Here is a 25,238-nt window from a genome sequence, read left to right on the forward strand (position 1 = left end):
ATAATCAGGAGCTATTTTGCCCAACTGTATGCCAATAAATATGACAATCTTAATGAAAATGGATGAATATTTACGAAAATATAAGTTGCCCAGATTATCAGAAGAGGAAATTAAAATACTTAACCCCATTTCAGAAAAAGAGATTGAACCAGCCATCAATGAACTCCCTAAAACAAAATCTCCGGGGTGAGATGGATTTACAAGTGAATTCTATCAAACATTTAAAGAACAACTAATTCCAATACTACATAAACTATTCAGGAAAGTAGATGAAGAAGGAGTCCTACCAAATTTTTTCTGAATAGGACCTGCCTTCCAGGGTTGTTGTAAGGATAATCTGTCATATCTGTAAAGCATTTTAGGGACCATAAAGGGTTCTATACAAACTAGTTAGCTCTTATTAAGGACAGGAGGGAGTGCATTCCAGTCACAGGGGATGAGCAGCGACTTGAGAGTCACAGAAAGAGGAATTAGTGTGCTGGGCATGAGGATTATAGCTCTGAAGGTGGAAGGAAGTTCAGAGGCCATCTAATACAACATCCTCTTTGTTTAGATGAGGAAAGTAAGGCCTTCAGATGTTAAGTGACTTGCACAGCAGAAACCTGAGTCCATTAAGAATATACCTGTTACCTTTCCCCTTTCCTCAGTGTCCAGTTCTTCCAAAGCCAAAGTCATATCTGCCTCAGGAAGCCCATTCCTGTCTCCAAATGATGGCCAGGATGTCACTGGGGTGAGGCCTTCCTTGATGGAACTCACACCCTAAAACAGCAAAGGACACAAAAATGTTGCTCTTTGCAGGCTGGCCAGGTGTTGGTGCTTTCCCACAATGACCCCGGGGGGGAGAAATGCCTATTTCTCTCTTCAGAGGAAGAGTTCTTCACCTAGGTTCCTTGTGCCCCTTCGAAATCTGAAGGGATCTATGAACTTGCATGGGGGGAAAATTCTACTGTATCTTTGTTTTCATAATCCTTAATTTAAATTTAGAATTTCTGTCATTTTTAAAATATATGTATATATTTTTAAATAATAATTATGATTATGATAATAATAGTAACAATAATAATAGCTAACATTTTTGCAAGGGTAAGGAACCTGTGGCCTCGAGGCCACATGTGGCCCACTAAGTCCTCACATGAGGCCGTTTGACTGAATCCAAACTTTGTTGTGTGAAGTTTGAATTCAGTCAAAGGGCTGCATGTGAGGATCTAGTGGGGCACATGTGGCATCGAGGCTGCAGGTTCCCCACCCCTGGTAGAGCTTACTATGTGCCAGGCCCTATGCTATGTGTGTTACGATTATGATCTCATTTGATACTCATAACAAACTGAAGAGGCAGGTACTATAATTATTCCCATTTTACAGATCAGGAAACTGAAGCAGACAGAAGTTACATAACTTGCTCAGGGTCAAACAGCTAGAAAGGAGGGAGGTGTTATTATTTTCCCCATTTTACAGATGAGGAAACTGAGGCAAACAGAGGGGAAGGGTCTTGCCCAGGGTCACAAACCTAATAAGTTTCTGTGGTTGGATTTGAAGTCAGGTCTTTCTGACTCCAGTCCCAGCTCTCTGTTCAGCCTAACTGCAGTGTCATAAGTCAAGTGGAATTCCCTTGTCCTAGGAGAGAAGTAGCAGGCGTGGTATTGGTTACTTCTTTGGGAGAATCCCAGTATTATATCTTCCCTTAGAAGGTAAGAGATTTTTGGATGTTTTCAGTAAAACAGAGATACTTCATTTTCTCTTTCTCCAACAACGGAATTTAGTGTTAGAAGGGATTTTCAAGATGATTACATATGGGCATACATGAAACAGATACCAGGTGATTTGGGAAGGGGAGGGCACAGGCAGTGAGGAGGCTCCTGAGAGCCTTCGTGTAGAAGAAGATGCTCCAGTTGAGCCTGAAAAGGAACAAAGGATTCTAAGAGGGGAAGGAGAGCTTGGTGGCCCAGTGGATAGACCATGGGCATGGAGTCAGGAAGAACTGAGTTCGATTCTCTCTGAGACACTTACTAGGTGTGTGGCTCTTGGCAAGTCTCTACCACGTTTTTTTTTTTCCAGATGGGACCTACCTTGCAGGGTTGTTGTGAGGATAATCTATCATATCTGTAAAGCATTTTAGGAATCATAAAGGGTTCTATACAAGCTAGTTAGCTATTATTAAGGACAGGAGGGAGTGCATTCCAGGCACAGGGGATGAGCAGCAGCTTGAAAGTCACAGAAAGAGGAATTAGTGTGCTGGGCATGAGGATTATAGCTCTGAAGGTGGAAGGAAGTTCAGAGGCCATCTAATGCAACATCCTCTTTGTTTAGATGAGGAAAGTAAGGCCTCTACATGTTAAGTGGCTTACACAAGATTATCCAGGTTAGTGTCAGAGTGGGAATTTAAACCCAGGTCTTCTGACTTTAGAATTAGCCACTTTGGACCCTAGAGGAGTATATGGAAAAGATTGAAGGCAAAAGGAGGAAGGGGTCAGGAGAGGATATAGGAAAATAGTGTCACAGAAGCATGGAACATGAACTTGTACAGACTTTGGGAGGAGAGAAGGGCCTGGCGTGTTGTGGTCCATGGGGTCATGAAGAATCGAATACAATTGAACGATTAAACAACAACAGTAAAGGAGTGTCTGAAAAGATCTGGGCTCTGTTCTGCTCTGTCCCAAAACCACTGTCCAAGAGACCAGAGGTTTCTTTTCTTTGGGCTTCTTCACTCTTGGAACAGTGGGACCCCTGTTTCTCTCTCTAGGGGAATTTGAGTCCATGCTATTCTAGCATCAGCTGAAGGGATTGGGAATGTTTAGCCCAAGGAAGAGAAGACTTGACCCTAATTTTCAAGTATTGGAAAGGCTGTCATGTGAAAGAGGGTCAGATTTGCTTTACTTGGTCCAGAGGCAGAAAAAGGAGTAATAAGTAGAAGTCATAGAAGTGTGAATTTGGGTTCTTAATGCAAGGCAGTATCACATCAAGCCTTCATGTCAGGAAATCTTGAGTTCAAGCCAGAGGTCAACTGGTAAAAATTTAGCATCTGGCTCCTCTCTCTTGTCTTCTTCCCTCAAAAAAAAATTTAAGTTTAATCTGCAGTATTAACATTTTCTCCATCACTTTCTTAAGTCTCTAGACATTCAATAAAACCATATCTCAAGCCCTGATTTATTGCTGATTTCCTAAATGTTAATGCTCTTGGGAGAGTGCTGGCTCTAGCACACTTTGGTTCAAGTCCCTCCTTTAATACATCCTATCTAGGGAATTGTAGGCAAATCCCTTAAACTCCCAAGCAGTTAAGACTATAAATTACAGAATTCCTCATCTGTCAGGTGAGGAACTGGCCTAGGTGACAGTTCTCAAGCTAGAGTTCAGTAAGTTGCCAATCTACATTGTTGGAAGGAATTTCCACACAGAGTATTCCCCATACCAGTGAAATCACAGAACTGGTCTCACCCACAAGGCTTTTCTCAAATCAGATCCTAACAAACAGAATTATTTTCAAGCTAAAAAGACTGCTTTGAGAAGTAGCAATGTCCCCAGCACCTGAGGTCTTCAGTAGAAGCTAGATGTTTTAGAAAGGAGTTTCATTCAAGCATCATGGAGCATATCAGGCTCCACAGCAAACAAGAACACTTAGTCTTTATTTAGTCAAGTTTTTAAAGGCAATTTAATAGAAATAATAAAATACCTTTTAATATGAAATCAGAAGTCGGTGTGGCCTAAAAGAAAAAGGGGCCAAATGTCTTAGGGCAAGGATGATTTGGATTTCAATTCCATTCTGACACACAATAGCAGCATGACCATGGGGTAGGTCATTTAGCTCCTTAGTTTCTAAGTCACAAATAAATTGCTGATCTATATCTCTGTTAGGAACTTCTATCTAGAACTTCCCAGCATAGATAAAAAATCAAATCCTAATCAACAAAAATTTTTATACACATGATCTCCCTCATCCCTTTTCCTTGTTATATTCCAGAAAGGCATAGATCCAAGTACATACTTGGATATATTTACAAAACTTAAGGTAAAACTTAAGCCCCCAAATCCCTAAGTTAAAAGGCTTCAGGTTTTTGAAACGTTAATAAACACCATGAATCCTTTAAATAGGTTAAAAAGTTAATATATTTAATATTACAATACATATGTATATACAAATATATGTATGAGAACATTTATATAATTGATATCATGCTTAACATGGTATACATATTGAACATATCAAATATGTCACTTTATATACTTTCTGTGAAAAACAGGAAAGACAGGAGAAAGGAAAGGAGTAACAATTAAGTACAGGAATTGGAGAAAAATGAGGCTGTCACCCTAGCAGAAGAAATCTCAGCCTAGGTTATCCTGGCTCATTTACCTGTTCCCTCAGGGGCTCTGATGTAGGGAGTATGGCAGGCAAGGGAGGCAAGGGAAGAGATAAAGGGATCAATGAAGGCATTGACAGAAGCCACTGGGGGCAGTCCATTTTGCTAGCAGGCCCTCCAAAGTAGCTTAAAAGAAATGTGAGCTGGGCAAATTTAGAGACATATCCACTCCAAGTGTTCACGTGGACCGTTTGTGCCTGACCTGTAGTATAGAACCTTCTAAGCTCATATTAGTTTGACCACACCAGACACACTGTGCCCCCCTGGACATTGCAGTGTTATTTTCTTCCTCTTTGAGAAGCACAACCACCAACCAACCAGTCTTATAATTATAATTCAACTAAAAGCAATATAATCCTCAACACATAGATATTATCAATACATAATTCTTAATTCTATTACACTTATGCAATAACTGATACCCATTAATCATAATGAACTGAGTAAATACTGGTTAATTTAGTAGGGGTATCAAAATTGTCACGTATGGAAATTCTTCTCCTAGAGGTTTAAACAGCCAAGCACTGAAAGAATTAGGCTGATTCATTGATAAGTGATATAGAGCACCAGCATCTTCACAGCTCTATTTTCTTATCGCTTCTGGAAAAGCCCCATTGTCTTTTCCTCTTTGGCCCTAGAGGGCAGAACCAGGAGCAATGTATGGAAGTGACAAAGAGGCCAGTCTGATTGGGCTTGATATGAGGTCAAATGTCCAAAAGGGGAATGGGCTGCCTTCAGAGGTGGTGAGGTCCCTCTCACTGGAGGGCTTCAAGGAGAGAGGTTGGAGGACAGCTTGTCTGTGGTGGAGATTCCTTTCCTGTATGTGCAGGATTAGATGGCTGCTGGACTTCCTTCCAGCTCTTCAGTGCTGTGATTCTGTGAACTTGAATGACTCTTCCACAATTCAGTTCTTCAAACACTTGATGACAGTTATCAGGTCTCCAGGGGTCTTCTCTCCTGTGAGCTAAACTATTAGTATTAGTAAAGTTCTCTGAAGCCAGAGAAGTGGATCATAAGCCTCAACATCATGGTGCTCTCTCAGTGTACTGCTGCTGTTCTCTTTTGTCCTTTCTTAATTTAGGTTACATACTATTGACCACTGAGAAAAATGTTCATTTAATTACCTCATTTAATTTGACATTCAGACATCTGAGGAACTAAAGATTAGCAGTTCTGTCTGTTCCTTTCTTGAGTGGCTGATAAGGGGATTAAGGAGCATTTATTGTACCAGGTTTAGAAATGGACTTTTTTCTTCAGCTTTGGCAAACAGTTATACATCTGTCCTCACAGGGAGGCAGTGAAGTCTTTCCAGGTACTGTAACATAGGCAGCCATCCTTATATAAGTAGAGTCAGGTAGAAAAACACTCATTAAAGTCCCTAGAAATAGCATTGTTCCCAGAAGGTTCAGCAATATTTGTGCTAGGGAGTGGATGAAGAAAGAGATTAATAATGTTGTCATTAGGCTCCATGTCTTTCCTACAGCTCTGCCAACCTTCCCAGGAAAACTCTAAGAGAGAAGCAGGACACTGTCTACGTGGGAGCTGTGGAATGCCTCAGGATAGTTGTGACTTTATGAGGAAACCAAACTGCTGACTAGTCCCTACCCCATGCTGACCATTTTCCTGAATCAACTTTTTTAACTTTACTTAAGTCACAAGACTATAGATAAAGTAAATGGGAGAAATTTACTGACCTAAACAGACATTTCAAAGTATTAGTTAAGGATCTGATCATTTAAGAGCCTCACTAAAATGATATTGATTCACATTGGTCTACTCATCAAACAATAACTTTTCAGAGAAAGAAAATCTTTAAGGATTGACATAAAAATCCTTGTGCTGTCATTGTGGGGTTATGGAAAGGGAATTTGGAATCTGAATCCCACTTGTGCCACTGACTAGTTGTGTGACCTTGGGCAAATCACTTAACCTTTAATAATAATAGCTAGTATTTATATAGCACTTTAAGGTTTGCCAGGCATCTTACCTATGTAATCTCATTTGATCCTCACAATGACCCTGTGAGATAGTTGCTATGACAGGTGAGGAAATGTTAGGTGGCACAGAGATGTTAGGTGACTTGCCCCCAAGGTCTGAGTCACCTAAAGGTCTGAGTCAGAATTTGAACTCGGGTCTTCCTGACTTCAAGTCCAACACTCTATGTACTGTGCCTCCTTAGCTGAGTTTGAGGAATCTTCATCTATCAAATGAAGGGGAGTGGCTGAGTTCCCATCCAGCTCTGAAAATTCCATGACATTCTCATTTGCTTTCTTGCTTCTTCAGTATTTTATATAGAAGAGAGGAAAGAAAATCACTGACAGAAAGTGTTTAACCTACCACCTTAAGGAGGGAGGTAAACAGTTTAAGAGATTCCATAAGGATTCCAGCTTCTTTTAAGTGAAGTTAGTATTTTATTTTTCCCCCAATTACATATCAACATTAAGGAGTGTTTTTTTAGTCTTTTTTTCATTTTTAAAATTAATTTATTTTGATTTATCAATAATCACTTCCATATGCTTTTGAGTTTAAAATTTTTCTCCCCATTCCTCCCCACCACCCTCCCCAAGACGGCACACAGTCTGATATAGGCTATATATATATACATTCTTATTAAGCATATTTTCAGATTAGTGATGTTGTAAGTAAAAATTAGAACCAATAGGAAGACCCACCAGAAAGAGGAAACAAAACTCAACAGAAGAGAAAAAAAATAATAATAAATAGTATGCTTCAACCTGTATTCAAATTCCATAGTTCTTTCTTTGGATGTGGATAGCATTTTCCATCACGAGGCCTTTGGAGATGTCTTAGATCCTTGTACTGCTGAGAAAGGTTAAGTTTATCAATATTAGCTATAGCACAGTATAGTTGTTACTATGTACAGTGTTCTTTTGGTTCTGCTCACTTCACTCAGCATCAGACCATATAGGTCTTTCCAGGTTTTTCTGAAGTCAACTTGTTCATCATTTCTCATAGCACAATAGTATTCCATTATATTCATATACCACAACTTATTCAGCCATTCCCCAATTGACAAGCATCCTCTCAATTTCTAATTCTTTGCCACCACAAAAAGAATTGCTATGAATATTTTTGTACATGTGGGTCCTTTTCCCATTTCTATGATCTCTTTGGGATACAGCCCTAGAAGTGTTATTTCTGGGTCAAAGGGTGTGCACATTTTTATAGCCCTTTGGGCATAGTTCCAAATTGCTTTCCAAAATGGTTGGATCAGTTCACAACTCCACCAACAATGAATTAGTGTTCCAATTTTCCCACATCTTCTCCAACATTTATCATTTTCCTGTTTTGGCATCTTGGCCAATCTGATAGGTGTGATGTGGTACCTCAGAGTTGTTTGGATTTGCGTTTCGTTAATCAATAGTGATTTAGAGCATTTTTTCATATGACTACAGATGGCTTTAATTTCTTCATCTGAGAACTGCCTGTTCATATCCCTTGACCATTTATCAGTTGGGGAATGGCTTGTATTTTTATAAATTTGACTTAATTTATATATTTTAGAAATGAGGCAGGCCCTTATCAGAGAGACTGGTTGTAAAAATTCTTTCCCAGTTTTCTACCTTCCTTCTAATCTTAGTTGTGTTGGCTTTGTGCAAAAACTTTTCAATATAACATAATCACAGTTATCCATTTTGCTTTTCATAATGTTCTCTCCTGTTTGGTCATGAATTCTGTTCTCCACAGATCTGATAGGTAAATTATTCCTTGCTCTCCCAGTTTGCTTACAGTATCAGCCTTTATATCTAAATCTTGAACCCATTTTGACTTTATTTTGATATATGGTTTGAGATTTTGGTCTATGTCTAGTTTCTGCCATACTATTTTACGGTTTTCCCAGCAGTTTTTGTGAAAGAGTGGGTTCTTATCCCGGAAGCTGGGGTCTTTGGGTTTGTCAAATAGTATATTACTATAGTCATTGACCACTCTTACTCATATTTAACCTATTCCACTGATCCACCACTCTATTTCTTAGCCAGTACCAAGCAGTTTTGATGATTGTTGCTTTATAATACAATTTAAGATCTGAAATGGCTAGGTCACGTTCCCCTGCATTTCTTTTCATTAGTTCCCTTGATATTCTGGGCATTTTGTTCTTCCAAATGAATCTTCTTATTATTTTTTCAAACTCTATAAAATAATTTTTGGTAGTTTGATTGGTATGGCACTGAATAAGTAAATTAGCTTAGGTAGGATTGTAATTTTTATTATATTAGCTGGGCCTACCCATGAGCACCTGATGTTTTTTCGATTATTTAGATCTATTTGTGTGAAAAGTGTTTTGTAATTGTGTTCATATAGTTCCTGGGTTTGTTTTGGTAGGTAGACTCCTAAATATTTTATAATGTCTACAGTAAGTTTAAATGGGATTTCTCTTTCTATCTCTTGCTGTTGGGCTTTGTTGGCAATATATAGAAATGCAGGTGACTTATGTGGGTCAAGATTAAGTAGTGTTTTGGTGAAGCAATTGAACTTGGTGTGATAATAGCTAGTTGGATGTAGGAAGCATTAATGAATGAAAGAGCCATTTTGTCATACAGTCTAATTTTGATCATGAAGCTGTAGATGATAAACTTTCCTTTTCAAATCTTCCAGAGCTGATTCTATGGTTCATATACAATAGATTTTTTTTTAGCAGCATTTTAGCTCTAGTGCTTTTCTTAGGACAAATACTGTCAGGTTTATTTTAATATTCAAGTTTCACAGAGTACAGTGGAAGACTCCATTACTGAAACTCTTTGATTCTTTCTCCTGCGTATTGAGGTGGCTGGACAGAGATAATCTTTATTTATAGCCTGATGCTGTTTTTTGCATAAATATTTTAACAGCATGCCATCAGAATGGCTTTCCCTGCTCTGAGGTGGTGTCACAATGGACTGGATTTGGCAGTTAGGCTGGCAGCTATGTTTCAGGCAAACCAAAGAAAAAAAAAAAAGCAAAAACAACCCCAACACCTTTGGATTTAGAAATGGATACCTTGAAGTAAGCCCAGTTTTGTTAGGAGTCCATTATTATAGTCTCTAGTCTCTATTATAAGAATAATAGACATTTATATAAAATCTTAAAGTTTGTAAACAGTTCTTCAAAGGAGAGACCATGAGTGTCATAATCTCCATTTTACACATAAGGAAACTGAGCCCAAATGAGGTTAAGCAATTTTGCTCAGGGATAACAAGTGACAGAGGTAATTTTTTTTGTTTTATTTTGTTTTTGCTTAGGCAACTGGGGTTAAGTGACTTGCCCAAGGTCACAGAGCTAGTAAGTATTATGTGTCTGAGGCCCTATTCAAACTCAGATCCTCCTGACTCCAGGGCTGGTGCTCTATCCAGTGCGCCACCTAGCTGCCACTATTCTGGGCACTTCAAAAAAAAAAAAGCTTCACCGATGTTTTTATGTATGTATGTATGTATGTATTTGTTTGTACTATCATTATTTAACCTTATCTCTCCTCCCACTCACAAATTTAAAAAACAAAACCAGAAACAAAACAACCCTCCTTTGCAACCAAACAAAATAAACTGCTGCATTGGCTGTGTTTGAAAATGTATGTCTTATCCTTCACTAGAGGCAAGATTTGAATCCAGGTCTTTATGACTCCAGGCTCAACAATCTATCCACTACTTAAAAATGCCTCCCATTAGAAATATAACAATGTCACATCCTGGTAATAATTCAAGAATCTTTTGTTTCTGTTGTATTTTTTTTTCTAGATTATGCTCTCCATGTTCTCTGGTCAGGACAACACAGAATTTCTGGGTACATGAAATGTCTTTCATATTCAGTTCCAGCATTTGGTCTGAATTGACTCCTTGTCTCTCAATTGCATCCATTTTGGAATCAAGATTAATAACCTGCTAGGTGAGTTTTGTCTGCCCTGGAAGCTGGAGTTTTTGTTTTGATTGTGCCCTGTCATTCTTTTCATCAGTTTTCTCTAAATGCTCCAGAGGTGTGGCCAGAGGTGGCTCTAGTGACAGGGAGAAATACGGAAGGGAGATCTGCCTTTGACCTCTTTTTCATTTTCATTTTTTCCCCTTCTTTTTTAGGAATTTCCTTTCTCAAGAAAGGGGCCCTTGGTTGTGGGGCAAGTTGGGCAAAGCTGTCACCAGCTCAGAGGTAAGACAGTGTCTTATGGCAAACACGCTGACAGGAAGGACACAGTTTCTTTTATTTTATTTTATTTTTTTTTCATAAATGACTTACACAGGATCACACAGCTCTAGCAAGTGTCTGCAGCCAGATTTGAACTCAGGTTGTCCTGATTCCAGGGCAGGTTGCTCTACCCACTGGGTCACCTAGCTGCCCCAAGGACACAATTTCAAGTTGTGGTACCTGTCAGTGGCCTGGGGGCACCTTGGCCTTCGGAAAGTCAACCCACTTCTGCTGCTGCAGCATTCCCTATAACTGGGCTGTTAGTAAGCTGCTTGACTAGGTGCCCCTAGGGCTCTGTCCCTGTGGTGACTGTGATTCAAGCAGATAACACAGCAGGCTTCTAAATCTACAGGACTCTCTCACAGTCATTTAGTCAGTCAATAAGAAATTATTAAATGTTAACTGTGTCCAAGGCACTGTGGTAAGGTCTGGGGATATAAAGTAAAAAACACAGTCCCTTCTCCCTTGGAAGTCAATCTAAGGTGGGAGGGGCACAATATACAAACAGCTAGGGTGTGACTGGTCAAGTCATTTAATTTTTCTTGGCCTCAGTTTCTAATCTGTAAAATGTAGGGGTTGGACTAGCTGGCCTCCCTGGTCTCTTTGAACTCTGAATGGATGATCCTGTGATCTGTGTGTGACCTTAAGCAAATCATCTAGCCTCCCTGGGCCTCAGTCTCCTTATTTTTAAAATGAAGAGGTGAGGTCTGTCCCAGCTCTGTACTGCTGTTGCTATGATCTTTCCTACCGTAGGGGAACCTCTCAGTAGATCACCATGTATTTATTCAATCAGTCAATTAACAATCAATTCATAAGTCTTTATCAAATGCCTACTTTGTGCTAGGCACATAAGTACAGAGATCAAAGTAATCTCTGCTCTTGATGAGCTAACATTCTAATAGGGAGACCAGTGCACATAAGTCATATACAGCAGAAATGTAAAGTTCATACAGACTTTATCTGTGCCATTGGTTTTACATCTGTTATCTTCATGAAGGACTTTTAACGTTTTTTGTTTCATGGATCTCACTGGCAATCTGGTGAAACCAACAGACTACTTCTCAGAATCATGTTTTTATATGCAGTACACATAGAATTACAAAAGAAAAGTAATTATATTACAATTGTAGTTGTTAGGTCAATTTCAGTTGTATCCAAATCTTCATGACCTCCATTTGGAGTTTTCTTGCCCAAGACACTGGAGCGGTTTGTCATTTCCTTCTCCAGTTGATTTTACAGATGAGGAAAGTGAGGCAAACAGGGATAAGAGACTTGTCCAGGGTCACACAGCTAGTAAGTGTTTGAAACCTGACTTCAACTCTGACAGATAAGTCTTCCTTACTTCAGGTCCAGCACTCTATCCACTGTACCACCTTGTTGCCCCGTATATTGAAATTGTTATAAAAAAATTTTTAAAAACAATTTCAGGGACTTGTGGTTAAGAACTCCTAATTGATACTATATGTATACAAAAGTAATTAAATGCAAGGGAGTTTGAGGAGTCAGTAGGAGTTGGGGGTGGAGGTAGAGGAGGACCAGCAAAGGTTTCCTGCAGAAGATGAGTCTGAATTGCATTTTATTTTTTTCCCCACTTAATAGTATTTTATTTTTCCCAATTCCATGTAAAGATAGTTTTCAACATTCACTTTTATAAGATTTTGAGTTCCAAATTATTTTCTCCCTTCCTCTCTCTTTCCCCACCTGCCCAAGAAGGAAAGCAATCTGATATAGGCTCTACTTAGGTTCTGCATGTACAATCATATTACACATTTCCACATTATTCATGTTGTTAAAGAAGAGTAAGAAAAAAAGGGGAAACAAGAAAGAAAAAAAAGGGAATACAGTATGCTTTGATCTGGATTCAGACTCCATAGTTCTTTCTCTGGATGTGGATAGCACTTTTCCATCATGAGTCTTTTGGAATTGTCCTAGATAGTTGTGTTGCTGAGAAGAGCTAAGTCTATCAGTGTTGCTCGTCACACAATGTTGCTGTCACTGTGTACAGTGTTCTCTTGGTTCAGCTCACTTCACTCAGCATCAGTATATTTCTATCTAGGTTTTTCTGAAGTTCATCATTTCTTATGGCACAATAGTACTCTATTACATTCATATACCACAACTTGTTCAGCCATTTCCTGATTGATGGCATCCCCTCAATTTCCAATTCTTTGCCACCACAAAAAGAGCTGCTACAAATATTTTTTTGTACATGTGGGTCGTTTTCCTTTTTTTATGATGTCCTTGGGATACAGCTCTAGAAGTGGTATTGCTGGGTCAAAGGGTATTCACAGTTATTTTTTTCCCCTTGTTGGTGAGGCAATCAGGGTTAAGTGACTTGCCCAAGGTAACACAGCTAGTACATGTCATGTGTCTGAGGCTACATTTGAACTCAGTTCCTCCTGACTCTGAGGCTGGAGCTTATCTACAGCGCCCCCTAGCGCCTCCACAGTTTTATAGCCCTTTGGGCATAGCTGAACTGCATTTTACAGTAAGAGACGGACTGGCAGGTAAGCAGAGAGCACATTCCAGGCATGGGGAACTGCCAGTTCAAAGGCACATTGAGGGGTAACGGAGTCTTTCCAGTGACCTAGCTGGTTCTCACCAACATCTTGACTAATCAGCATCTGGTGGAAAACATTTTACCACGAAGTACTCAGCCCCAGGACCACAGCAGCAGAGGGCCACTTAAGGAGTCTAGGCTGCCCTCTGGCTGCAGGTTAGTTGGTTCGCGTGTCCGCTACAAACTGCTTTGCTAGCAAGCTCCCTGGTCAGCCGCCAGGCAGTACGGAGCACCTCACAACCGGCATTAAGGCCAGTTTTAAACCTCCTTAAAGCCTTCAGCCTAGGCCTCACTGCACGCAAAGGTTGCGGGAGAAGCTGGAGGGCTGGGACGACCAAGAGGCCCCTCTCCCGCCGCCCCTCCCTCCACCTGTTACTCAGGGGAGTCCAAATCCCGCCCCTTTTTGGGTCCAACCAATCGGCAGGCCCCGGGGGCGGACCACGTGCCCAGCGGGGGTCTCGATGGGGGCGAGGCGGCCGAGCCGGGGCAGCCTCCTCAGTCGGTTGTGGAGGCGGTGGTAACGGCCACGGCTGCTCTGGGAGAGCGGGCTCTCCTCCGTGGGCGGTGGGCTACCGGACACATCCACGACCCCCGAGGATCTCGATGTTCGCCTTGCGAACACACCGCTCCAGCGGTGAGTGTCGCCAGGTCGACCTTCCCCCGCTGCGGCTGTGGGGGCGGTGGAGGCGAGCCGGGAGCGGGCCCCATTCAGCCCCTTCTTCTCAGCTCCCATCCCCCAGGCTCGGGGTCCCTGGCTGAGTGAGAGTCGCGGCCGCGGGGTGAGCTGTGCGGACCTCCGCGGAGTCCTTTGGGAGCTCGTCCCGGGGTGGTCGTCCTCGGCTCGGCCCCGTGCGGAGCTTCCCGGGACGGGACGGGGCAGCCGGTGCGGGACCGGGTGGCCGCGGAGGCGACATCGGCCGCCGCTCCGGGCACGGCCGCCGCTCCGGGCACAGCCGCCCGCTCTCTCCTCCCTCAGCCTCAACCTTCTGGGCCCGAGGCTGGGCGGTCTCCCTACCCCGGGAGTCTCCGGGACCCTCGGCCGGGAGTGTCTCCTGCCCGCCGCTTCTCCGGCCCTCTTTGGTCCGGGACGAGAAGTCGGGGCCCCGGCGCCCGTTGCGGGATTTGGGGTGGGGGGGATGGGGAAAAGGGACTGAGGGGCTTTGGCAGGACTCCGTCGGGCAAACCTAACGGATGACTGCGGAGCCTCGTGCGCCCCTGCTTATCTTTCCTCGTGCGTTTTCTGGATGTGGAAGTGACCTGGAACCCCTGCTCCAGCCCCGGGGGCCGTCCTGTTACCTGTCCAGCCTGGGGCGGGAGCGGCTTCTGCAGCACCCCTTTCCTTCCTCCCTTTCTCTCCCTTCTCCCTCCTTTCCTCCCCTTTCTCTCCTTTCCTTACTTTTTCTTTTCTCTCCTTCCCTCCCTTTTCCTTTTTTCCCCTCCTTCCTTTCTTCCTCCTTTCTCTCTTTTACCCTTTCCTTTCTTCCTTCCTCCTCACGTCCCTTTCTTCCCATCCTTTCCTTCCCCTTTCTTTTCTCCTTGCTTCTCCCCCTCCTTTCCTCCTTTCTTCCGCTCCCCCTTCTTCCTTTCTTCTTTCCCTTTTCCGTCTCTTCCTTCCCTCCTTCCTTCCTTCCTTCTCCCTTACACACCTTCCTTCCTACTTTCCTCTTTCTTCCGTTTCTCTCTCCCTCCCTTCTCCTTTCTTTCCTTCCTCTGCCCCTTCCTTTCCAACTTCTTCCCTGTCCCCTCTTTCTGCCCACCCCCCCCCCCCCGGGTCCTCCTGTTTGTGTTTCCTGAAGCCCGTTTGCTGCTCTCCCAGCTCCGCTTCCTTTCTGGGCTGCACAATGAGTTCTTTCGCAGCTTGGCGGCGGTTGTGAGTGAGGCGGGAGCCCCTGGCCGCCCACCCACCCACCGGCCCGCTTGTTAGAAATTAGAGAGATTCCGAATTAGGGGGAGTCGTGGGGCGGGGCCCAGAAACTTCCTCCCGGGAAAAACGTGAGCAGCTCCCGGGGCCCTGCCGGGAGTGGTGGGTGGCGGGGCACGGGAGAGCCCTAGTCTGCTTTGAAAATCGTTTTCGAAGAGCCGGTTTGGTCATGGTGAACTGAAAAGTCACTTTGGCGTGCCTCCTACCCTGGACCTCAACGTTCTGGGGCTGTGCATTTTGGATTATTTTATGTTTGGGAGGAAGTGGGGGGGGGGGAGAAAGACAGCTAGAGATGGGCCTTCCCCCAAAAAGACTTTTAAGACTATCTTGCGTATCTCATGTAGTAAGAATCCCCTACCTCGTCGCAAAAATGTGCTGAAAGAGATTTCTGAAATAACAGGCACATTGTTTTCCTTGTTTTTTTTCCTGAGGAAGAAATATTGAGATGGAAGTGTAGAGATGTCGATATAGGGCCATTTTACAACTTCGGTTAAACAGTGCATTTCTTAAATTGGAAATAATTCCATCCTAAAGTGCCTGGGGTTAGGTGGGTTTTTTTTTGGGGGGGGGGGTTGAAGGGTAGAAATACTGTGACCCAAGCCATAGCTAGACAGCTGTAGGAAAGGATCAGAGCTGAAAAGGACTTGAGACTGTCTACTTAGTTTTACTGGGGGGTGAAGGTGGGGCACTGAGGGGTTTAAGTGATTTACATAAACTGTTATACTGTTAGTATCAAAATTGGGATTTGGATCATTGGATCATAGAGCCTAGTGTAGTGTCCAGAGCACTGGATTTGGACTCTGAGGGCCTAGGTTCAAACCTTGGCTTTCTGCAACTACTCTCTGTTTGAGTGACCTTGGTTAAGTCGGTCTCTCCTGGCCCCACCATAGTTTTCTCCTCTGAGAGAGTGAGTAGGCTGGGCTGAAGTCTCTTGTAGCTTAAAATCCTACGATTGCAGTTCTATAATAAGGCATTTTTGCATCTGTACTACATTCAATCAATCAACAAACATTTAGGAAGCACTTAATTCTGTGCCCAGGTACTTTGCTAAACTGGGGCTACCAAGAAAGGCAAAAACAGTCTCAGCTCTCTAGGAGCATGAGTTCTAATGAGGGAGACAGCATGTAAATAGAGAAGTAACAGATGTTTGATTTAGAAGTTAAAATATTACAGAAAAGGCAGTAGTAATATTTTGGTTAGCTATGGGGGATAGGGGTTGAAAAGGGTTCCATTCAAATTTGGGGAGAGTTGCACAAATATTTTTTGTTATCTGCACAGTTCAAGCTGTGAAAGTGCTGGCTACCATTTCTGTATTTTTTTTTAGGCAATTGGGGTTAAGTGACTTGCCCAGGGTCACACAGCTAGTAAGTGTCAAGTGTTTGGTCTGAGGCTGGATTTGAACTCAGGTCCTCCTGACTTCAGGGCCGGTGCTCTATCCACTGCGCCACCTACCTGCCCCCATTTCTGTATTTTTTAATAGAATTTTATGTAATTTATATAATTTACAAATACTTTGAAGTGATAGAAGAGTCAGAATAAAATTATGTACCGGTTTAACGTGGAAATATTTTTATAATTGTAATTTCCTGTGGAAACTCAATTTTCAGTTAAGAAACTGCACCGGTATGAATATTCATATAGAAAAGTATATCAAGTCCCAAGTTTTTCAGTCTTCATCTTAGTTTGCTGTTAAGGCCAGGTGCCAGGAGAAAGCTGGATTGAAGACCATATCTGACATTAGTAACAGTGACCCTAGTGAGTAAGTCCTGCTCTGCGCCAGGTGTTATCCTAAGCCCAAGGGATAGAAAGAGAAAAATGAAATGGTCCCTGCCCTCAAGGAGATTCTATTCTAATGGGGGAGACAACCTATACATATATGAGTATTTATAGGATATGGACAGAATGAATCCAAGGTAGTTTAGGGAAGGAGGGCACTACCATTGAGGGCATCAGAAAAGACCTCATGTCGAAGGTGGCACTTGAGCAGAGCTTTGAAGGAAGGCAGGGCTTTCAAGAGGTGGAGGTAAGGTGGGAGCATATTTCAGGCCTGGGGAAAAAGCACCAGAAATGGAGGGCTGTTTGAGCAACAATCAGAAGGTCATCTTGGCTTGGAGTAGAGGAGTGACATGGTTAGACCTGAGCTTTAGGAAAATCACTTTGGTGGCTGTGTGGAAGATGGATTAGAGTGAGGAGAGAGTTGAGGCAGAAGGACCAAAGAGGAGGTGAGAGGTGATGAGAACTTGACCTAGAGTGGTGAGAAGGGGAGGTTAGGCCATAGAGATGTGATAGGAACAAGATTTGGCAACTGATGGAGTTACATAGGGTGGAGGAAAGAGGATTAGGTCCAATTCCCTTTTCAGTTTGGGGTCTGTGTTGTATTTTCTTCATCAGAGTGAGAAATAGCTTTCATGAGCATATCTCTCCCAGTTTTATTCCTTGCCCACTGTTTATTGTCCGGGAGTCTTTAAATAGGATTATTTTCTTTAAAGGAATGATTTTGATGAAGGAGTGAATGGTAAAATTCCTTACTTGGAACTGTGCTAAATGCTGGATATAAAAATACAGACAAGGGAGACAATCTTGTACTCGAGGAGTTTACCTTCTAATGGAGGGAAGCCAACCCATAAAGAGAGCTGAGAGTGGGGTTTGAGTATTCCTAGTTTAGAAATGGCTGAACCGATGTAGAGCCCAGTATTACAGCTCTAGAATACAAGGCTCTAGAATGAGAATGAGGATGATGGCCAGTGCTACAATGTCCTGGACTCAGGTAGAGATAACTAGAACGATTTTGTACACAGAGTTATTACTGTGCTCTTTTTTGGATATTAATGAGATTTTTCTCATGTTTTTGGTATCTTTTTCAGACACCTTGTATATATCAGTCCCTCAGCAGCCTCAAACTTGAGTCCTTTAGCATGAATCCTTGTCTATTTACTGGTCCAACTCTGGTTGCTCTTCTCATCTTGGGGGTATGTCTGTCTCCCAGTAAGCATATCACAGGTTGTCATCCTTGGGTCTAAGTGTGGGAGTTAACAGTGATCTTGATGGAGAAAACTATTTTAATGATTTTTACCAATGTAGACAAATTGTATTGGAACAAATTTGCATGATTTTTATTTTATAATATAGATCCCAAATAAAGACTCTTCATTTTGGAAAGATGAAATCTAAAGGAAGGAATGTGATATATTTATCATTTGAACAATATAGAATGAACAAGGATACACTCACCAATTTAGGCAGTAGTAGATTTAAGGGCATACCTCAGCTTGAAACGGGGTAAGCTTTAAGACAAAAGAGACACATTTTACTGTGGATAAACTTAGAGAACTTTCTACCCCAGGAAGTTGTGTAGGCTAAAGTTAAAATGTTCAAGAGCAATTTAAATAAATTGATTACTTACAAATAGCTGTTATGGAAAAAAGAGGGTTCTTTAAAGGTCATCATTGAGGCTTGAGGTGATGCTCTGAAAGGCAACCATGCCTTCTCCCAAAATTTTTTCTCATTCTTAGAAATAAAGTAATGGGAACTTAATAGCATGTATTATGATCCCATGTACTTAATAATTGTCTTTTTTTTTTTTTTGGTGAGGGCAATTAGGGTTAAGTGACTTGCACAGAGTCACACAGCTAGGAAGTATTATGTGTCTGAGGGCGGATTTGAACTCAGGTCCTCCTGAGTCCAGGGCCAGTGCTCTATCCACTGAGCAACCTAGCTGCCCCATGTCTTTTTTCTTAAAGGATTTTTGTTTTCTGTTACCATACAGAGCTTTACTAAATAGATTCCAGAAGCACTGCAACAATTGGGATGCTGCAGCAGAATGATGGAAACAACAAGCACTGTTTATCATTTGCCTGATTCTCTCTATGAAATCTTGTTGCTCTTCCTTATCCTGGAAACTGGGGAATGGGGCACTGTACCAAGAGCAACTCTTTGAGCAGCACAAATTCCAACCCAAATTGCTGTAACAGCCCTATTATTGATCTGGAATACATCAAGCAGTTGGTCAATGATGTCAGGAGGCTCTGTTTGAAAGAAGCTGTCCTCTCAGAAGGTGTGTACCATCTATTTTGTCTCAGAAGCATCCAGGAATAGAAAACCAGATCTGTGTAGCTAGTTATGCTTTTGTGTTAGTAACAGAATTTCTTTTCTGTTATTCTGACTCTGGTTTATTACTGTTTTTTTTTTTTAACATAATCAGTGTTTATGTGAAGTGGGCGATGTGACTTTTGATTGCTTTGCTTCCTCACTCAAGCACAGTGCCTGTTTGGGATAGAGAGTATTTGAGGACTTTATAGTTTAACATTTCAACCTTAACTTTAACTCAATTAATTGGTTTTTAATAGACTAGTGGCTTTACAATTCAAAAGCACATTGTTTACATTTTAGCCTAGATTTAGTTTCTTGTAGTCTTAAATATTGTCCAAGATAATCAGATTTGATTTACTTTCTTCTTCCCAAATTAGGTTTATTTCAGTTAAGCTCTTAAGTCGTCCATTATATTGTATCAAAGAATGGTCTTAGGTGTCAGTCTTTTACACAGAAGGAGTCTTAAGATTTAACCCAGGAAGTTTGTCTTGGGGGGAAATTAATATTTTCCTGTTAAGGATTTTGCAGGGAAAATATATTCCTATAAGCAATCAGCCCACATTTATCAGGTCCCTATAATGTGATAGTCACTGCTATGCAGTAGAAATACAAAGATAAAAAGAAAACCATTGCAGCTCTCCAAGGGCTTACTCTTTATTGGCAGAGGCACATAACATAAAAACTTTAAAAATATAGATAACATAATTTTGTTGTTGTTCTTTGTGAGGCAGTTGGAGTTAAGTAACTTGCCTAGGGTCACATAGCTAGTAATTTCAAGTGTCTGAGACTGTATTTGAAGTCATGTCCTCCTGACTCCAGAGCTCGTGCCCTATCCATTGCCCCACTTGCTGACCCATAGATGACAGTTTTCAAGAGACGGCACTGCCAACTGGGGAATCAGGAAAAGCTTCAAGCAGAATCTGTTGTTTAGCAGAGCATTGAAAGAAACAAGAGGTTTTAAAAACCAGAGATGAGGAGGATGTGCTTTCCAGGCACGGGGAGAGCCAGTTAAAGGCATGGGGATGGAATGTTGTGTGTGAGGAACAGCACGAAGGCCAATTTGAATGGATTGTAGAGTGTAGTCGGGAGGCTGGAAGGGAAGGCAGGAGCCGCAGGCATTGCCATCTCCTCCTACAAGCAGTAGGGAGCCACTGAAGTTGGAGAGTAGAGGAATGACATGGTCAGAGGTATGCTTTAAGAAAATCACCTCAGCAGCTATGTAGAGGGTGGATTAGAGTAAAAAATGACTTGAGGAAGGAGGCCATGTAGAAAGCCCTTAGGACAGACCAGGTGAGAGATGTTGAGGATCTGAATTAGGGAGGTGGGCATGAGAGAAGATAGAAGAGGATGGCTATGATTGATTGTGGGATGAGAATGGATGAGATTTGACAAATTATTGGATATGTGGGATGAGAAGGGTAAGGAGTCAAGGACAGTGCTCAGTTGGGGACCACTTTAAGAATCACTCTAAGAATGATGGTAGCCTCAGCAGAAAGAAGGATGGTTTTGTGAGGAAACATAATATGATATAGTGGATAGGATGGTGGACTTGAATTCAGGAGGACTTGAGTTCAGATCCAACCTCATATTCTTACTACCTACGTGACCCTGAGCATGCCACTTACCTTCCATAGAATAGTTTCTTCATCTGTAAAATCAGATTTAAAAAATTAACTTCTAAGCTTTCTTTCAGCTTTAAATGTATGATCCTGTGTTTCTTTGAATTCTGTTTTGTGCCTTTTGAATTTGAGATGTCGATGGGACACCTGGTTTAGAGTGTTCAGTGGGCCGTTGGAGATGGGTGACTAGAACTTAGGAAATACTGGGACAGGATATAGAGATTTGGGAGTTGCCTACATTTATTGTTGTTGTTTCTGAGACTTCATGATGGACTCTGTTTGGGGTTTTCTTGGCCAAGATACTGGAGTGGTTTGCCTTTTCCTTCTCCAGCTGATTTAACAGATGAGGAAACTGAGGCAAACAAGGTTAAGTGACTTGCCCAGGGTCACATAAGTAGGAAGTGGTTTGGGTTTGTTTTGAACCCAGGTCCTCCTGACTCTAGGCCTGACTTTAGACTCTGGTATACCACCTAGCTGCCCAGTTATCTACACAGTGACGATAATTGAACCCTTAAGAACTAATGAAGTCACCAAGTGAGAGATTGTAAAGAGAGAAGAGTAGATGGTCCTGAATAGGGCCATGGGGTCACAGCCACACTTGGGGGTCATAAGATGGGGCATTGAATCATTGTTGGTGACTGTGAGGGTACATTCAGAGAGGTAGGAAGATAACCAGAGCATGGCAGTGTCACTAAAATGAGGAGGAAAAGGGTGGTCAACAGCCTCAGATGCCACAGAAGAGTCAGTAAGGATGAAGATGGAGGAAAGGTGGTCAGATGTGACAGTTAAGGCTGGATCTCTAGCTGATAAATTACTCTTAGATTCCTGATTGGGTGAGAAATCAGGGGAAGATGAGCCTCAGAGGAGGAAGCCTTGTTGAGTGATGGGGGCAAAGGGAAAACCTTGAAGGCACAAGAAGTGTTCCTCTGTCCAGAACCAGTGTGCCATGGAATTAGGACAAGGGTGGCCATGGATTCCGTGTTTTATGAGGCAAGCAGGATCTTTGAGAGTGCTGGAAAGAGGGAGGGGGAGGGATGGAGGAAATGGGACCTTTGTCTGTTGTCTCATTTTATGTGTAGATAGTTTTTGTTGTTGTTTTGTCCTACACTCTCAAGAGGACCACTACATCAGGGAAATTATGCCATGACATGCAAGTAAATTGGATTTAAGTAAGGGAGGGTTGTGCAGAGTCACTAGCTTCACTTTCTTCTCAATGAAGCATTTGGTTGTAGTTTATCAACATAAAAAGTATTAGCTATTCCTGTTACTTTTGGCTATTAAGGGCTGAGTAGTTTTTTTTTTAATGCCTCTCCAAGGGAAAACATGAAATGTGTACCTTTGAGGTATACTAATAATTCTCTTGGTAAAAACTGTGAATTAGTTTCAGGGCCTTGGGGTTCAGGACATCTTGTGATGAGATCCTGTTGGGCTTTTACTTGATAGGGCATTTCTTTTAATACCATATTTATTTTATAGTGAGAGTTGACAACATTACCATCTGAGTGATGAGAAGTTTTTTAAAAATGCGTGTTAAGTTTTAACTTTGATAATTGTTTTCTATTCATGATGTCCTTCTGAATCTTCCCTATCTCACAGTATTATTGTGAGCATCAAATGAGATGATGACTGAAGTGCTTTGAAAATTAAAATTAATAGGTTAATATCAAGTGGTGTATTTAATTTCTAGCCCCATCAACCTAGCATATATACCTTTTGATTTTGGGGACATCATGTAATAATCTGTGGGTTTCAGCTTAGATCTAATAGTGAAGTGGCTATCTCAGAACTGGGGCCAAAAAAGTCGTGAAAGGGCACTTTAATGCTTTGTTCTGTCAGGGAGTCTCTGAGAGCAGTGGAGTGTCCATCTCCTTATATTTTATCCTTTTTCTCCACCCTTTACAGAAAGGATGCCTCATTTTCACAGTGTTAGTTGCTTATCCATTTTGTTTGAAATATTTTAATCATTTAGTGTAGAGATGAGCAAATAGTTATCAATTTGAAAATCCTGAAATACTCATGATGAAAAATGCTATCCACCTTCAGAGAAAGAGCTGATGACATCTGAATACAGACTGAAGCATACTGTTCTTCTCTTTCTATTTTTCTTTTTTTGTTTTATTCAAGTTTTCTTCCACAAAATGACTAATATGGAAATGTTTCACATGATTGCGTATACGTATACATTCATATATACAGTCACACATCTATATACAAAAAATAGACATACGCATATTCTATGTCAGATTGCTTACCATTTCAGGCAGTGTAGAGGGGAGGGAAAGAGGGGTAGAATTTGAAACTGAAAGTCTAAAAAAACCCAAAACAATGAATGTTAATTATTTTTCCTTGTAATTAGGGGGGAAATAAAACAATATTTAAAAAAACACAAAAGTATGCTTGTAGAGTCATATTTCTTCATTAACTGATTTCATATTTGATGGAAATCATCTTCTCTCATTTGGAAGAATACATTGCTTTCACTGGGCAGCCTGAGAGAAACCCAGGAACCAGACTTAGTAATTGTTACTACTGCAACATTAAAGGGAAGAAGTTGGAGGGAGAGCTAGCATGGAAGCAAATTCAGGAGAATTGGCCTTTGGAAATATGAATTTGTTTACAGCTTAGTTAGAAAGTCTTTACATTACACACACACACACACACACACACACGTACACCCCTATATTTATATTTAAAACAAATATATGGATCAGACTGTCATCTTGACTCTGAATGAATTAAATTTCACATGTAATAAAGCATAATGTAGTGGAAAGAGTGCTCGTAATCTGGAATCACACTTGGAAGTCTTCGTTTTTTATTAACCGTGTAACTTTGGGGAAATCACACAACTGCTATTCGGGATGTCGGTTTTCTCATCTCTAAACAAAAGTGGTTGGACTAGATATAATTTATATTCTTTGATTATTCAATTCATATTTTTGTTCAGATTGTGAAATTAGACATTTTAGTGAGTATTTCAGTCAGCAGGTAAAATTATTGCTGTAGAAATAAAGATTTGCCAAATAAACACAATAAATATTGAATCTTTGATACAATTTAGGAAATTATTCTGTTTTCTAGCTAGGATCTTTTTTAATGTGTGTTTTTATGGTGGTGGTTTTTGTCAATAGTGTTGCTAGGACCCTGACATCTGCAATAAGTTTCATAGGATAAAAAGTGTTGGTAAACTTATTTCTAAATACTTAGGTGTTCTTTTGTGCTGACTTCTTTCAAGGATACATTGTACATGTTACTCTAGTAGACTGTATTTTAGTTGAGTCCAGTTTTTAAAATTTATAACTAAATGTGGACAAATTGATATGGGAGATTAAAGTATAGGCTCTCTGTTCCTTGTTAGGAAATGGTTATATAGAAATTCTTCTTGACTTATTTTCAGCGAAAGGTTGCTAATGTAGACTTTTTATACTTGTAGCAGATGTGGAGTCTGCAGTTTTAGATCTCTATCCAGTGTCATTAAAGCACATTATGAATAATTACAGGGTAAATTTTGCATCTTATATTAAAATGCTGAAGCATTCAATTATGTATGTGCTTAAAGTTTAATTACAACACAGTAGATGAATACATTTGCAGTATAACTACTAATTCAAGTTTGTGGTTAGTGACTACCTTTGGTGTATATTATTGCATGTTTCAGTGGTTCTGTCTAGTTAATTTTAATTAATAAAAAGTTTTTTAGGTAGTATCTGGTTTCCCAAATAAATTTTATATAAGCTGATAATGCTTTACATATGTATGACTCTTGTTTTCAAAATATACTTGAACTTATAATTATAAAGCTCATATTTTTCAGTATGTGTTCTCTAACGGATTTGTACTGATTAAGTACTAGTGTGGAAATCCTCACTTTTGGAAATGAATTATATATAACAGGAGTGTTCGTTTCACCAAACACTGAATTTGAAGTGGGATGTTATAAGACAAAATTGGTCTCTTAAAAACATTCCCCAGTATCTTCTCTCCAAATCTATTCATTCTTCTGACTTTTTTTTTATTCAGTAAACTGACTTCATTATTGCAAACAGTGGAATCTTATTCAAAACCTTAATTTATTTTTTACTTCATCTTTTCTTGCCTCTCTGATCTGTTCAGCTATTATCTCCCTCCTAAACCCTTTTCCTCTTCTCAGTACCATCAACCTAAAGAATCTCATTTTTCTCTCCTTTTTATATTCCCAGTTATTACAGTAATTCTCTGACTAGTCTTTTCAGGGTCAGCCACTCCTTTACTTTATCATTGTTGTGAGGCTTATTTCCCTGCTGAGTGGGTAAAGTGCTTCTGTAAATATCACAGTGCATTGTGAATGTAAGCTATTCCATCTTGCCTTCATCTACTTCTCCCCTTTTAATTATATGATTGGCACTTAAACAATTAGGAGACCAAATCAAGTGGGGTTGACTGCCAATGTATATTGTTTGTCCTTGTTGAGGATTAGTCAGTAGAGGGTCCTATAAACAGAAGATTGTCTGAGAGGTTGTAAATTCTTTGGCCATGTCAACTGAAGC

The 25,238-nt window shown here is 40.9% G+C and overlaps 1 long non-coding RNA gene across 1 annotated transcript in view; it reads left to right on the plus strand.

The window, feature by feature from the left end:
* The window catches only part of LOC144457528 (uncharacterized), a 51,065-nt gene that overhangs the window by 17,795 nt on the left and 8,032 nt on the right, over positions 1 to 25,238 (plus strand). Inside the window, exons 3-4 of the long non-coding RNA XR_013486895.1 lie at positions 10,085 to 10,232; positions 10,418 to 10,487. This is a non-coding gene — a long non-coding RNA (uncharacterized LOC144457528). The remainder of the gene's footprint in view (positions 1 to 10,084; positions 10,233 to 10,417; positions 10,488 to 25,238) is intronic.

The sequence above is a fragment of the Phascolarctos cinereus genome, unplaced genomic scaffold (assembly GCF_003287225.1).
Source record: "Phascolarctos cinereus isolate Bilbo 61053 unplaced genomic scaffold, phaCin_HiC Scaffold_5;HRSCAF=322, whole genome shotgun sequence".
Lineage (NCBI taxonomy): Eukaryota > Metazoa > Chordata > Mammalia > Diprotodontia > Phascolarctidae > Phascolarctos > Phascolarctos cinereus.